We start from the raw sequence: 16,352 nt of genomic DNA on the forward strand, positions 1-16,352 counted from the left end.
GGATCCCACAAAAAGTTACCTTCAAACAAATTGGTAAAAATACAAATTGTTATACTATTTGGGGAAAACAACTGGTATGTCTATTAAAATTTAAAATACACATGTGTTAGGTCCAGCAGCAGCAATCCTAGAAAACAAAAATTTCCAGCATATATAAGAATTGATGTTTATGTAACACTGTTTTAGTGGCAAAGATGGGAACAAAGAAAGATCCAACCATTCAGGAATAGCTGAACAACTTGCAGTGCATCTACAATACAGAATACTGTGCAAACCATTGAAAGAATGACTTAGATCTTCACTAATTGATTGGAGGGATGCCCAATATATATAGTCAAATGAGGAAAGCATGGTGAAACTACATATAATAGAAATGTATCATTAAGAAATGATATCATATCTTAAAATGAAAATGACTCTCCGAAAACCCTGGTGTGTGTGTATATATATATATATATATATATATATATAGAGAGAGAGAGAGAGAGAGAGAGAGAGAGAGAACGTTTATGTATTTCTTACAGTTCCTCTAGCCTCTGCACATGATATTCCCTGCTTGGAATACACTTCCCTCCAATTCTCTCATTCCCATGCCCACAGTCAGGCTACTTTCTCAGGAAGGCTTCCCTAGTCCCCAAGTTGAGGTTATATCCCCCTCTTATTTGCCTCCTTACGTCCTCTCCCTAAATCACAGATCTCCTGACATGTTATAATAATTATTTAAATTATTTATCTTTCCCACTAATGTATGCTTGTACAAACAGGGACTGTCTACCTTTTTCACTCCCAGCTTCTGGCATAGCTTCTAACATGTACTAGGGGCTCGAAGCTCAACCAATACTGACTGAATGATCTCAAGGATATAGTCAACATCATTTACTTCATATGTATCTTCCTCTACTTCTCGAGATTGGAGTCTAGAGTCTATTGCAGGGACTATTTATTGAGTGAGTATATGAATAGATGACAGGAGGTATCATAGTTATGATACAAGAAACATCTAGATACTACCTACAGTAGACTTAGATAATATTCAAGTTGTAGGCACTTATGGTGTATAAGACAATAGGAGGACTTGTAAGGACTGGGATGCATCATACTTACTTAAGTCTGACTTGAGACAAATTTATTATATCATTTTTCCTCTGTAAATCACTTGAGTGTTGAGGGATGAATATACTTAGAACTAGAGCTATTACTGAAGACACAGGTTTACACAACCCTATATAGCCTGTGACAACCCATCCCCACCGCCATCTGAAGTTGCTTAGAGAAGTCATGGACAATGGACCCAAATCTGTCTAATTTTATTCTCTTTCTTAAATTTGAACTTGGGAATCTGAGAGACTGTGGGGCCAAAGAACATACAAAATCATGGCCAAGCCATTGCTGTAGCAGGACGAAGCCAATGACAAACATACCTTGAGAGAACAGAAGTGCCCATGCATAACACAAAGAAGCAGATAAATGGAGCAAGCGTGCAGGGATGACAGATTATTTAGTACCATAGAGATGGAGAGAGCAGCCTCATTTATCTATCTATCCATTCAAATATTTGCTGAACCTACTAGGATCTCTGTTACCATAGATGTGGAGGATTCAACAGCAAATGAGACAATAAAAGTCTATGCTTTCATGGGGCTTGAAGTCCTACAGAAAGGACTGATAGTGATTATGATGAAGTTTCACAAATGTTATGATAGGCAAAGTTCAGGATGCTATGGGAACATAAAACTGGGGAACCCAACCTGATCTAGCCCTAGGTCAGACTTTCCAGATCCAGTCCTTTTGTGGCCCAGTTGTATCTTATTTTGTGCCTTTTGATACCTGTGAGATTCCTCTTTATCTCTTCAAGAATAAGATCTATTTTCATTTGAACCAGCATACTAAATATCTGATACATTTTGTTCCCCCCATAATCTTTCAAATGCTGTCATTTTAGGAACTGTCCTTTCTTCTCCAGGTGATACAGGATCATTTTGTGGGGACTGATAGAATTGAGAGGGTCTGTCTTGGGATCTCAGGCACAAAAATCCTGATAAGGTGGGAGCTGCTGGGACCATTCTTGCCACACTTGGAAAGGGCTTGCCTGAGCATGAAGACACCACAGAGGATAGCAGAGCCAAGAGGCTCTGAAAGAGACAAAGATTCCTGATGACATCTTTTTAAGAGTCTCTAAGTCTTTCTAGCTACACGGGCCAATAAATTCGTTTGTTTCTAAAATTAAATGAGTTGCTCTCCGTCATAACTAAAAGCATCCTCATTAATACAGATATTCTGAATAAATTTCTGTTCCATGCACCCATCATCCGTGACCAACATAGTTTAGTAGGTTTGGGGATGGGGAGGACAAAATTGACTTGTCCTTGTCCTATCTTCCCCTGCTGTTCCCCAGGTTGTAATAACTCATTTGTATAATACTTTATGTGACAGTTCCTCACATGGTTTCCTCTGGCCCTCCTGCTATTTCTGTGAAGCGGGTATTATTATCCCCATTTTGTAGTGGTGTTCCAAGGCTGATTAGCTACAAAGTGACTGGTTTGGTATCTGCAATGTCATTCTGGCACCACTCCACATTCCTCTACTCTGATTCCTGCTCCCTCTGAATCCTGTCCCCCATGCCAGTGCCACCGTCATCAGCCTCTAGCTCCAGCCCTAGTCCCTCAAGTTACCAAATGGAAAATGCTCCCAGGAAAATTAAGAATTTAATTATCTTTCTTGAAGAATCAGAATCACAGCATAAATTTTATTGCTCAGCTAGAGTTTAATTTTAACATGCAAATTTTTGATAAGTTAATACCATAATCAGATTTTTCAAGAACCTTAAATCTTGCCAAATTTTTCTTTTTTTTTTGATGCAGTGGATAAATGCATATTTTTTGAAATTTGGCAAAAATATCTGGAAATAGTTACAGCAACAACACACATAGGTATCCATCAAATGATAGAAATACCATTTTTATCCAGATTCTTTCTTCTCTTAAATATACCAGAGTCCTCAGCAAAAAATAAAACAGAAAACTGCAGCTATGTACTTTTTAAATTAAAAATATCCTGTACTTCTATGAGATTGGTCCTTAAAGCTATAGGATACAGGGGACAGAAATAATTTTGTGCTCCATACCCTAAAATATACCAAAGAAATAATAAATTTGGATTGAAACATTTAAAATACTATTTATTTTAATATTTCACTGATGATTAAATTTATGTTAACATTCACCACACTTTATTTTCTTTATTTTCTTGACAACCTAATAAAACTAACCTATCTCTTTTAAACTCCATTATACTTTTGGTCACTCAGAATTCCATTTGGGATACAGTCTTGTTTTTTTGTGTCCATCTTCGAGGAATGATACCAACAGTTTTGTACCTGACAGCCCTCCACTAAGTCACCTGCTAAAATAAGCCAGAGGCCATCACCACTCAATACATTTTTTTTTTTTTACCACTCAATACATTTTTACTTCAATGAGCTATTAACTAAAGCTTTATTTTAAAGTAGAAGTATTGTCAGGGCGCCTGGGTGGCTCAGTTGGTCGAACGTCCGACTTTGGCTCAGGTCATGATCTCACAGCTCATGAGTTCGACCCCCACGTCAGGCTCTGTGCTGACAGCTTGGAGCCTGGAGCCTGCTTCGGATTCTGTGCCTTCCTCTCTCTCTGCCGCAACCCACTCACGTTCTGTCTCTGTCTCTCTCAAAAATAAATAAACATTAAAAAAAAATTAAAGTAGAAGTATTACCATTTGTTGCCTGGAAGGTGGACTGGTATCATTTATCAAGTCTTAACATTTGTGTTCATGAACCAGAATTTCTTCATTAAAATATTAGTATAGGAAACGAAAGAAACAATTCTAGAATTTTTTTTCCAAGGCCATTCAGAAACCCTATTTTTTTGATTCTTATAAGATAAATCTATTTAAGAATTTTTCTGAACTTCTATCTCACACAAAGATTAAGCGTGAAATAATATACCGAGACAGTAGACTCAATTCTGTGTGCAAAGTAACTGTCTATGCAATATGATATTGAAGATTCCCCATCTCTCAAAATTGAAATCACTTAATCTTGCTGAGAGCAGGCACTTTTGTACCTCCTTGCGTTATCACTGTCAACTGATAACAACTGCTAATCTGGTCACGGATTAACAAATCAGATATCCTATTAGCATGGAACACTAAAGGAATGGAACAGAGAATCAATGAGTTTCGATAGAAAAGTAGAAGAGACAGGAAGAAAGTTCAGGAGCTTGGGGGCAGCCAGGGAGCCTCAGGAAAGTTCTGCGACACTAGACCTCTGTGAGGAGGAATGCGCTCCAAGGAGTGAGTATTAGAAGGACCTAAAGAGAAACCCACAAGAAATTTCACCGGCTTCACATTTTAGACCATATAATTCTATTTAGTGGCATTTTCAAAATGTATATCAGGCTCAAGAAGACATTGAAAACAGACCCTGGAACTAAGGGGGTGGGGGGTGTGATTATTCCCTTAATTAAGCTCATGGAGATAGCTGGCTGACTACGGCAATGAAATGTAATTTATTCTTTTCTCCATTCTCTCATATGCACACTCTGCTGCACCTTACTGAACAAGCTAAAAATTCAAGAAATAAATACATTCATTAATGATTTAGTATAACCCAAAAGGAGAGGAAAGCTGCCAGAGTCACTCCGCAGATCTCCCGCTTTGCCAGAAAGGATTACTGTGGTGCAGGACTGACAGCATGAACCCGCCTGTGGGGGGCCAGGCTCCCGGGGCTGTGGCTGCTGTTGGAGTCATGCTGGAGGAGCTGCCTCTCTGGCCTTAGAATTGGCACACCCCTGGTGACTGAGAAAAGAGACACTTCAATGTATTCATGTTAAGGGTTCTTCCTTCTTCCCCTTCATTATGCGGCAAGGGACGTTCTAGTAAAATTCAAGACATCAGCTTAGAATATGTTAATGCTCATAAATTAAATTGCTCACAGAAGGTGATCAATTTTTAATGTTTACACTCAAGATGTTCTTTTTAATTAACACTTAGCTACATTTGTACTCTCGGTTCACCTCAGAAAATGTCTGAACTTGCAGAGAACTGCAATAAGTTGTAAGACATCAAACTGCAGTAATTTTCAAAGTTGCACCCTTCGACTAAAGAAAAAGGGCTGAGGTTCAGAGGATTGACAGCATAAAGAGACCTAACTTACTCTTCGGAAGTAGTGGGAAGCTGCTCGGTGTGCATAGGTATTTTTGGAAAGTCACCTATATTCCTCATATTGAGGTGGAAATTGCCCATCCGTAAAAGCCAATGATACGTTCTGAGGCACATATGTGAAAACAAAAAGTGACTTCCAAATTTAATGAGCAAAAGCTCATTAATTAAGAATCCACTGATTTATACTTCATGTTAATTGATCACTTGTTAGGCATATACGACTATAAAAAGCAGATTGTTTGCTAGCTGCGTAACCTTTAGAAATTCATCGACTCATCAGTAAAGATGGGAATAATACCTACATGATGGTTTCTTATGAAATAACCCATGTGAAGTGCTTACCAGTGCCTTGTGTAGATTAGATACTAAATAAATATTCGTTTCTTTCCTGTGTATAATACCATGCTTATTTACATTGTGCTTCTTAGTACTTTCTCTTTAAACGTGGGAATTAGAGTGTGTCAGAAAATACATATCTATCTCACTGTGGGGAATATTGCTTCTGGTAGTCTGGGGTCCTGCCCCAAGATAGGGACAATTCAGGGAAGCAGACCCAGGGCTTTGAAGTATTCAGCAAAGGGAAAAAGTATTATGTGTCATTTAAAGAAAACCTAGTCTCAGTAAAAACAGAAATTCGTGGGCCGTGAGGGTCAGAATGGCTTTTATGGTGGTGGCAATGCCAATTCTATAGGAAAGGAGAGCAGAAGAGTATAAAGAGAATAAAAGAATAATTTTTAAAAAATATAGCAGAGTCTTCTCATCCTTACATTCTCTCTGAATTGCAATTTTTTAAGGATCTGTAAGAGTATCTCTCCTGGAGAGATTTCCATGTTTGTCCTAGTTTTCTGGGAGAGGAAATTTCAGGCTTTGAGAAGATAGTAACAAAGAAGAATTGGCACCAAAAAGGGTGGGTGGGGCCAAGACGTATTTTGCAGACTGATGAAAGTGTGATTTTTGGCAAAATGGATGGAAATTGTCATCTTTGCATATGCTCAAACGAGCTGTTGGGTTGGTAAGATACTAAATTATAAATGTATAATTTTTACTACTGGTGCACTAACCTGTCTAGGAAGTTCTCGAGATATATATTTTGGATAAACATCCTAACGTGTGAGTTTCTTCATCTACAAATAGCTACTGCCTATATATTCCAAATATTCACACAAGTCTTACTTTCAGATATCTGTGGAAACTCTTGGTATGTGACTTACTCACATTATTATTTAAACCCATAAAAAATCAGTGATGCACTAGACAGGACAATAAGACTATACACCCTCATCATACTTAAAACCAGAGCTGTGACAGAGCTTCCTGAGTCACTATTTCTGGGATAGCCACTCTAATGTGCCACGAGTTGAACTAGCAAAAGTCTTCTAAGCTAGCCAGAATTACTCTACTTGTATTTTACCCAATTTCCCCCAAACTTTCTAAGTACTCCAATGTTAAAAAAACATTCTTAGAACAAAGGGCACCTGGGTGGCTCAGTCGATTAAGCATCTGACTCTTGGTTTTCACTCAGGTCATGATCTCACGATCATGTAAAGTCTCACTTTGTAAAGTGAGATCTCACTCACTTTGTAAAGTCAAGCCCTGTGTCGGACTCTGTGCTGACAGTGAGAAACCTGCTTGGGATTCTCTCTCTCCCTCTCCCTCTGCCCCTCCCCCACTCTCTCTCAAAATAAATAAATCAACTTAACTAAAGTCTTTATAAAAAAATTCTTACAGCATAACAGAATATAGCTATCTGAAGTTCTATTTTCTGAAGTAGATGGTTCGAGAGTGGTAAGAAAGTAAGGCACACACACACACACACAAAAAGACTTCAGTGACTTTTTTGGAAGCCTGCCAATATATTTTAAATCTGGATATTTGTGGCAGGATGATACCTTACAAACCAGGATCTTAGGCCAGTAAAAATTCTTTTGGCTTAGAACTTTTAGAGGTTCACCCAGTCTGAATTAACATCCAACATTCCTTGAAATTTTTGTTTTTTATTTTGTTAAGCTATTTCAGATTTACTTTCTACCACGTTTGAGTCACTAAAAACCAAACTGGATAGCTACACTATCTAACCCCTAGAGGAACAGGAGCTGAAAGGTAAAATAAGAACCTTGATCAATGCTTTGTAACATTGCTGCACAATAGATTCAGCTAAGTAGCTTTCAAAAACATACAATACCCATGTCCCACACAGGTTATGTCCTCGTATTAGTAATTTTAACAACTCTACCCAGCTGAGTTTAATGCTCAGACAGAATTAAAAAACACTGCTTCTGCTACAGTCTTTTTTTTTTTTTTTTTTTTTTTTTTTTTTAGGATAGAAAAGAGCCCTTCAAAGGGCTTTGTCCACCACTGTTCCCTGCATATGAAAGTGGTCAATAACTGTTAGATTCTCAACTGTTTCAACTCACCAGGGGTTGGAAAACTTTTTATGTAATAGGTCAGATAGTAAATGTCTCAGGTTTTGCAGGCTGTAAGGTCTCTACCACAACTACTTAACTCTGCTGGTCTCCACCTCCACGACTGGATCCTGGCACTCTAGTGCATAACCAGCCATAGACCAGAGGAGACATATGGACCTGGCTGCATCCCAGTAAAACTTTATTTACAGAAACAGGTGGCAGGATGGATTTGGCTCGCTGGCTACTGGCCATAGTTTGCCAAACCCTGCAGTATATCACTTCACGATTCAACTCTTGCAGCCTTTTGCAATTTTACTGTTGTAGCTTTATTTCATAGATTTAAATTATTTGTGATTATAAAAATATTGCCATGGACTAGATAACTAAGCAACTATTATACACGATTATTAAAGAAATTGCATAAATAAGAATGACCAAAATAATAACCTCTGCACTTTTTATCACATTACCATCTCTACGATGTCGGTTATTAGTGAACTTCATTACATTTTATCTAGGCTGGCTAATATAACTTTGTAAACGATGCCTACTAGGTACAAAGTGATTCAATAGGAATTCCCTAGTGCTACTACTAGAAGAAAAGAACTGTGTAATTGTTTCTATAGAAAGTAGCATCATGGTTAATGGTAGGAAATACTTGGTACATACAGGGTCCTTTTCCTTTCCAGGAAGGACATTGCCTATCAGTTATAGGTAAGCCTAGATGTGGGCTGGCAATGTTTCCTGATACTGTTAGTAGACAAAATGAAATCTATGTGACATTCTTAGCCCGATAGGAGATGTTTTTTCCAGCGTAGACAATAAGCAGGAAATTATTCTCCCCTCCAAGGGTATGAACACCTTTCCCATCACAACAGAGAAGGCTGTGCTGATCTTGCAAAGGGGACAGAGGACCACGTGGTCATGTTAGAGATGCAGAGAACTACAGCAAGCCACATCTGAACCAAAGCATATAGCTGGCATTTCACACAGCCATGGGATGAGAGCAAAGATTCCCATAGAAATCAATTGATAAAAATTCTGTAATTAAAGACCATAATTTGGGCTCATGCAAAAGGAAATAGTAAAAATCTTTCTATCATTTATATGAAATAAAGCCTGAAGCAGAGATTTTTGGGCAACTGATAGGGGACTAGAGAAATGTGGAACACACAAAAAGTGATCCACATTGGACCACAACTTTTTCCTCAGCCACACTCTCATGGCGCTAGGACCCTGGGCAACCTTGGTTCTCCTCCATGTGGCCTCTCATCCTCCAGTATACTGGACCAGTTTCCTTGCATGGTGGTCTTTGGAAATATTCTAAGACAGCAAAACCCAAAGCTGCAAGGCTTTTGAGGCCTAAGATCCAGACTTTGCAAACCACTTTACCCACATTCTACTGATCAAAGCAAGATTCAAGGATTAGGAAAAGAGACTCTACTTCTTGAGAAGCGGCTCTACAAAACATTGAGGACATCTTTTCCATCTGCCGCTCCCGGTGGAGTTGTAGCTTTATTTAATACATTCGTCTGTTCCTTCATCAAACCCTGAGTTAAGCTCTTCGAATTATTATGGATAGCAGACCCAGATGGCCTCTCTGACACCATCTAAAGATTCTGACTCCCACAGTGGCCAAAATGGATAAGAAGTTGGCTTACTAAAATTCTGTCACAGAAGCTGACTTCTGTCTAAGAGTGCATCTCATATAATTACCCCCACTTCATACTTGATTTTGTAGAACCCTAATATTAAAAGAAAAGAAAGGATTTTAGATCTCATTTAATTCCAGAGTAAGCAAGATTTCAATTCAGAAAAAAAAAATGTAACTTTTATTCTATTAAAATAAGAGATAGAGGGGTGCCCGGGTGGCTCAGTCGGTTAAGCAGCCGACTTGGGCTCAGGTCATAATCTCACGGTCCGTGAGTTCGAGCCCCGTGTCGGGCTCTGTGCTGACAGCTCAGAGCCTGGAGCCTGTTTCAGATTCTGTGTCTCCCTCTCTCTGACCCTCCCCCATTCATGCTCTGTCTCTCTCTGTCTCAAAAATAAATAAACGTTAAAAATAAATAAATAAATAAAATAAGAGGCCCATGGGGGAAAGTTATATTTTTCTACAACTATGCTATTTGTTTTTTGGGGCTTTTGGGGGGAACAATACACTGCAGTATTTTTTGCTCACTGAAGGTTTACTATCTGGTTATAATTAAGAAGAAGCAAAGTGACCCAGGCCACATGACCAATTCCCTGATTTTCTATATGAGAAAATAGAAACAGGGAAGCTAAGGGTTTCACACAAGGTCACAGAGTCAGCTAATGGCTGAACTGATGCCATAAGACAAAGCTTGCCACTTTCAAAATATTTTCCCAGTTACTTGGATTCAGGAAAAGTATACTAGTGTTAATTTTTAAGCCTTGCTGCCCTGGCAAGATCAGGGATCAGCACTTTTTTTTTTTTCTGTAAAGACCAGGTAATAATTATTTTAGGCTTTTCAGGCCATAAAGCCTTTTGTCATAACTAGCCAATTATGACACAATTAATACATTAAAAGATGAAATTCCTGTTACCTAATAAAACTTTATAAAAAAAAAAAAAACAGGCAGCAGGCCAGGTTTGGCCCATGGGCCATAGTTTGTCAACCCCTGTGCCTGATTTAAAGTTTAAACTACTGGGATGCCTGGGTGGCTAAGTCAGTTAAGCATCCCACTCTTGATTTCAGCTCAGGTCATGTTCTCACAGTTTGTGAGTCCAAGCCCCATGTCTTGCTCTGCACCAACAGCACACAGCCTGCTTGGAAATCTCTCTCTCTCTCCCTCTCTCTCTCTCTCTCTCTCTCTGCCCCTTCCCTGCTTATGCTCTCTCTCTCTCTCTCCAAAATAAATAAATAAACTTAAAAAAAATGAAGTTTAGACTATTAAGACTCACTCCCATTCTTCACCCCTTCCTACATTCATACTCTTGTCATGTCTTCATTGTAGGAGGGTTTATAAGCCCTTTACTTTGAGCTTGAATGTATATTGTGGGTTAAACTGTGGCCTCTCTCCTGCCCCAACAAAAAAATTCATGTGTTGAAGTTCTAACTCCCAATATATCAGAATGTGACTTTATTTGGAGATAGGGTCTTTAAAGAGGTAATCAAGTTAAAATGATTGGGTGAGCCCTAATCTAATATGATTAGTATCCTTATAAAAAGGGGAAATTTGAAGACAGACATGTGAACAAGGAGAACACTTTGTGAGTAGAAAGATGGCTTTCTGCAAGCCAAGGACAGAGGCCTGGAACAAACTTTTCCCTCACGGCCTTCAGAAGGAATCAACCCAAGCCAACACCTTGATTTGGCACTTTTGGCCTCCAGAACTGCGAGAAAATAAACTGCCATTGTTTTAAGATGCCTAGTCTCTGATACTTTGTTACAGAAGCCCTAGAAACTAATATCCCATGTTACTTGCTCTGACCAGTGACGCATGGCTGCAAGTAGGTGTGAGCCAGTCCCCAGTTTAGACTTTAAAAAACTTCACACCTTTCCACTTGCCTTCTCATGGCTCTTCCACTGATATGTGAAAAATATGCTCCGAAGCTGTCCTGCTGGTATAAGGAGCATGAAAGACACTTGAAGCAGAGCCACTCCAGCCAAGCCCAACCTCCAGCTGACCTGCAGATACAGGCAACGATAAGTTATCTTTGTTAAGCCACTGAGTCATAGTTAATTGATTCAAAGTTTAAATTAAACATTAGACAAATTCTCCCAAATAAGACTGTTAATACCCAATACAAGACTATGACTTTTCTTTCCTACCTGTGTTTTGCTGATTCCATGGAAAATTTAAGTCAACAACTCAAAACATTTCTCACCCCCTTCACACCCACACCCATTCCTTTTCTCCTCTGGGGAAAATAGCAATGAAAGAGCACTTGAATGGGTTAAGAATCTACTTGCCTGATTTCTTTGAACTCAAGGGAGCAAAATTGCCCTGTAGACCCAGTCTTAATATTGGCAGCTACAAAGTTTACACCTCCTGGGGCGCCTGGGTGGCTCAGTTGATTAAGCATCTGACTTTGGCTCCGGTCATGACCTCTTGGTCCTTGAGTTTGAGCCCCACTCGTACTTTCAGTCTTCAGAACGTTGCCTAACCCTTTTGGTCTTAGTTTTTGCTGAATAGGATGAAATTAGACTAATCGGTGTGTTAGTTTTCTAGGGTAGCGTGGTACCACAACTTGGGTGGCCTAACACAACACAAACGGATTGTCTCACAGTTCAGAAGTTTGGAAGTGCAAAATCAAGGTGTCGGCAGAGCCGTGCTCCTTCTGAAACTCTTAGAGATTCACTCTTGGGGTCTTTTGGCTTGCAGCTGCTTCAATCTCTGCCTCTATCTTCATGAAGCTGCCTTCTCCCATGGATCTCTCTCCCCTTCTTGGAAGGACACCAGTCATGTAGGATGAAGGGTCCACTACTGCAGCAGAACCTCATCTGATCTTTTATACAGAAGAATCAACCAGAAAATAGTTTAAAACAGAATGGCTGGGGCACCTGGGTGGCTCAGTCAGTTGAGCGTCCGACTTTGGCTCAGGTCATGATCTCACAGCTCTCAAGTTCGAGCCCCGTGTCAGGCTCTGTGCTGACAGCTCAGAGCCTGGAGCCTGCTTCGGATTCTGTGTCTCCCTCTCTCTCTGCCCCTAACCCACTCGCATTCTGTCTCTGTCTCTCTCAAAAATAAATAAACATTTAACAACAACAACAAAACAGAACTGTCTTGTTGAAGAAACAGTAGGCAGCCCCTAAACCTGTCCATTCACCACCAGTTCCCCTTTCGAAACTCACATCTCCAGTGGCACCTCAGAAAGCCTGAATCATAGTCTGTAAAATCACTGGCCTATGTAAACTCTGGCTTTGTATGAGTTTTCTCAGAAATATAAAATATTCTAGAAGAGTAAATTTTCTCTCAATAATTGTGTTCAGTAAACTTTTCCTATCAGAAAATCAAATTTCATGCCCCTAAAAACAGTTACTCTATAAGTGATTAATTTTTTTCTAAGAAACCACATTATCTTCAGTTAATTTTTTTTCATCTAGTTTCTACATATACCTGTTTGATTTAACTGTGCAGAAAGAGTTAACCTAGCAGGCTTGGGATATTTAAACACCGCACCTCCCAAAGAAATAACTGGTCCCTGACCAGTTCCTGAGAGATGATGTCTAAGTCCTTGAAATATCCCGCCCGACAAAAGTGTCTGTATGGCTACAGCCTTGGCATTTGCTACACAATTGACGTTAATGGTGTGATTTATGGTGGGGGTCTTGCACCATGTTGAATCAGTATGACCTCTGGAGGGGCTGGAGACTGAACAGGGCCAGTCACATGGGGGCTCCATGTCTATGTGACCAACCCTGGACACGAAGATTTAGTGAACTCCCCTGCTTGCCAATACCCTGTGTGTACAGCCATACATGATAACAAGGAGAATTGAGCGCTATTTACATGACTCTACTGGCAAAGGTCAGCTGGAAGTTTATTCCAGGACTCTCCTCGACTCCACTCTATGAGCCGTTTGCCTTTGTTCACTTTAATCTGTATCCTTTGCCTATAGTGAACCATAACTATGAGTATACAGGTTTTCCAGGCTTTGTGAGTCCTTCTACAAATCACTGAACATGAGAGTGGTCTTGGGGACCCCTGAAGACATAACTCTTTAAGCAAATATATCTCATTGGAAAATGTAAGGCTGTAATTAGTAACTTCTCTGCAGAATATATATGTGTGATAATTTGACAGTGCTGTGCTGTACATTACATTTGTTTGTGTGTAACATGTATGTGAAAAGTTCCCAAGCCGCACGTAAGTGGTCACTGAAACCGGTGAGAGCTCAGGCCAGGCCCCGCATTCTTATAAAAGGATATCAACATTACTACTGGCTCATCCTATCTTTACAGGGTGTGATCTGTCCTTAACCAGTCACACAGAGAACTTGTCCTCCAAGCTCTTGCAAAACCAGAATGATGGCTGAAGCATTTACTAGCAATAAGACTGGAAGAAAATCCCATAACCTCTGATCCTTAGTCTCCTGTTTGTAAGCAGAAAAACAGTAAATAATCACACTGAATTATTGTCAAGCTTAACAAAGATAAGGTACATGTGACTGAATAAAAATAACAGAGGATGGCTCTTTGCCACTAACCTTGCTAAAGAGGGTCTTGTCTTTCTATCACATTTTCTTTCCCTTCCTTGTCTTCCAAGGAGGATTCTGCCTTTGCCAGGTTCATTATTTGGAATTTGATGTGCAGAATAAGAAAAGAGGGAAAAGATAGAAAGAGAAGAGTAAGACTAAGGCTGGGGAGTAAGTTTTTCAGGAAGACTTTTGGAAAGATAGGTCTGACAGGTGCTGCAGAAGGGAAGAAAGTGGATGGGTGATAGAGGGTTTTTTTAAAGGAGTGTTGAATCTTCTTCAAAATACTTGCAGATCACAGGTATAAACCTGAGAAAGCTCAGTTTGCTGCCCAAGTCAAATAAAAACTGTAGAAATGATACAGAAGACTGCTTGAAGAATAGATGTCCAACCTTTCTGTCAGAACATATAAAACTTCATAATCTGGTACTTGTCTCATTCCTCAGAAATTCTTTCACTGAGTTCCACCTGAGCTGTATGTCCTTAACTCATATCATGGGGATAATAGACTCAAAACTGTATTGTACCTGGGGACATTTTTCAAACGTGATGTCATACTCCAGAAACTTCCCTCAGAACCTAGTACCAGAAAGATTTGTTTCTCTAAAGATCTAATCTGTTTCTCCTTTCTGACACTGATAAGCACATCATTATGGCTATCCTTACGATCAGAGTCAAATTTCTAGTCCAATTTTTACAATGCCCTAACCTCTAATATTTATTTGCATTTGAACTGCTTTCATCATCCTTGCATGAATGACCAAATCATGCTGTTGGGAACAGAGAAGGATAATACCACCAGAACAGGAAGAGTTTGAGGTTGTTAGGAGAAGACATGGAAGTTAACAGACTTCCTTTATGTGTGTGTGGGAGAGGACATCAGTGGAAATAGCCTTAAGACAGGCAAAAGTAAATCAACATGCATTTAGGAGCTCCAATAAGCCAACAAGAATAGGGGAGTTTGATGGAGCTTTAAGAGTCAAGCTAAATGAAAGAAGCTTCTTATGAAACTTGACCCAGCTTAAAAGATCCAAGCAATAAAAACAAGCACAGTGTTATGGTTTTAGGATCTATGCAAAGAATTCAGTTCATAATCAGGTGGCTGCAAAGTGCACAGTTTTGATTTTTAAATACCAGTGGATTGAACCTTGGAGTCCCCCTGGAAAAGACTAAGTGTGCTTAAGGATTTAGAGAGGTTTAACCAGCTGGGGGTGAAAAAGTTTGCAACTGAACAATCTAGGCAGTTATGTTAAGTACTGTGCCATGCAGAGTACCCATAATTTATCTCTGTGATTATAATATCAACCCTAGAACTTGATTTTAAAAAAGAATCTTCTTGAACCTTATAGACTCCAGGAGGCAACACAACGGGACTTTTCTTTGAAGGTCTTTTTGGTGGTTTCATGAACAAAGTTCAGCATGTTTGTGTCAGACACATAGAATCACACCCAAGACGAACCTTACAAATCACCTAGCCCTACTCCCTCATTCTACAGGTTTAAAACTAAAATTCACAAAGGCCAGAATCAGGCAGTTCAGCTAATGGCAAAAAGCTGAGGCCTTTGGATTCCAGCACAAATCCCCTGTTCTGTGAGAACATCAGTCTATATTCTGCCCAAAATGTTACCAATGAAGCTCTACAGATAAATTTGAAGCTATTTCTGGCTCAGAAACAAAGACTTACAGCTCTACTCTTCCTCATAGGGTACAACAGGTCACATTTGCCTTATTGTCTTATAAATTATTCCTATTTTAACTCTTCTAGCTTTCAGATTCTAGTACAATTTGCATATTCCATAAAATTCCCAAGTGACTTTACTGAGCATATGCGTTGACAATGTAGACAAATTTCATCTTATTACTTGTTACTACATGTCTTTCTTTATGAATCTCCTCTGTCTTTTATGACTCAAGACTTCCTTTCTAAATCTCCCTGGACCAATATGCCTCTATTTTCACTAAGGTGGTTAGCTCTTTCAAATTCAAAAATACAATCTGTAAGTATAAGTCTTTTCTTCAGCAGGATAGTCATACTTTGTAGTTTCTTGGTAACTTACAATTTTCCTTCAGTGTCCTTCATCCCAGGATATTTGGAGAAAGTCTTATTTGTCCTTATTTTCATTCCATCAGTATCTCTGCTTCCTATGGAGCATCTTCAAGTTCAAGGAAAGAAACAAAACAGAACCAAAGTTGTATTAAAGTACAGCAGGTACATTTTCAGGATCATTATGGATCCTTGGTTTGCTTAGAAATTCTGCGCACTCTAGGGGCACCTGGGTGGCTCAGTTGGTTAAGCGTCTGACTTCAGCTCAGGTCATGATCTCATGGCTTGTGAGTTCGAGCCCCGTGTCGGGCTCTGTGCTGACAGCTCAGAGCCTGGAGCCTCTTCAGATCCTGTGTCTTCTCTCTCTCTCTGCCCCTCCCCCACTCACACTCTGTCTCTCTCTGTCTCTCAAAAATAAATAAACATTAAAAAAATAAAAATTAAAAAAAAAGAAATTCTGTGCACTCTTATGTTTTTTAATAACACAAAGTCATCATTATCATATTTTCTATTTTTCCTATGGTCCTATGACCTATTATTTTTCTTT

The 16,352-nt window shown here is 39.4% G+C and overlaps 1 long non-coding RNA gene across 1 annotated transcript in view; it reads right to left on the reverse strand.

The window, feature by feature from the left end:
• The window catches only part of LOC102967960, a 45,100-nt gene extending 29,195 nt beyond the window's left edge, over positions 1-15,905 (reverse strand). Inside the window, exon 1 of the long non-coding RNA XR_447055.3 lies at positions 15,819-15,905. This is a non-coding gene — a long non-coding RNA (uncharacterized LOC102967960). The remainder of the gene's footprint in view (positions 1-15,818) is intronic.
• Between the last annotated feature and the right edge of the window lie 447 nt (positions 15,906-16,352).

The sequence above is a fragment of the Panthera tigris genome, chromosome A1 (assembly GCF_018350195.1).
Source record: "Panthera tigris isolate Pti1 chromosome A1, P.tigris_Pti1_mat1.1, whole genome shotgun sequence".
Classification (NCBI taxonomy): domain Eukaryota; kingdom Metazoa; phylum Chordata; class Mammalia; order Carnivora; family Felidae; genus Panthera; species Panthera tigris.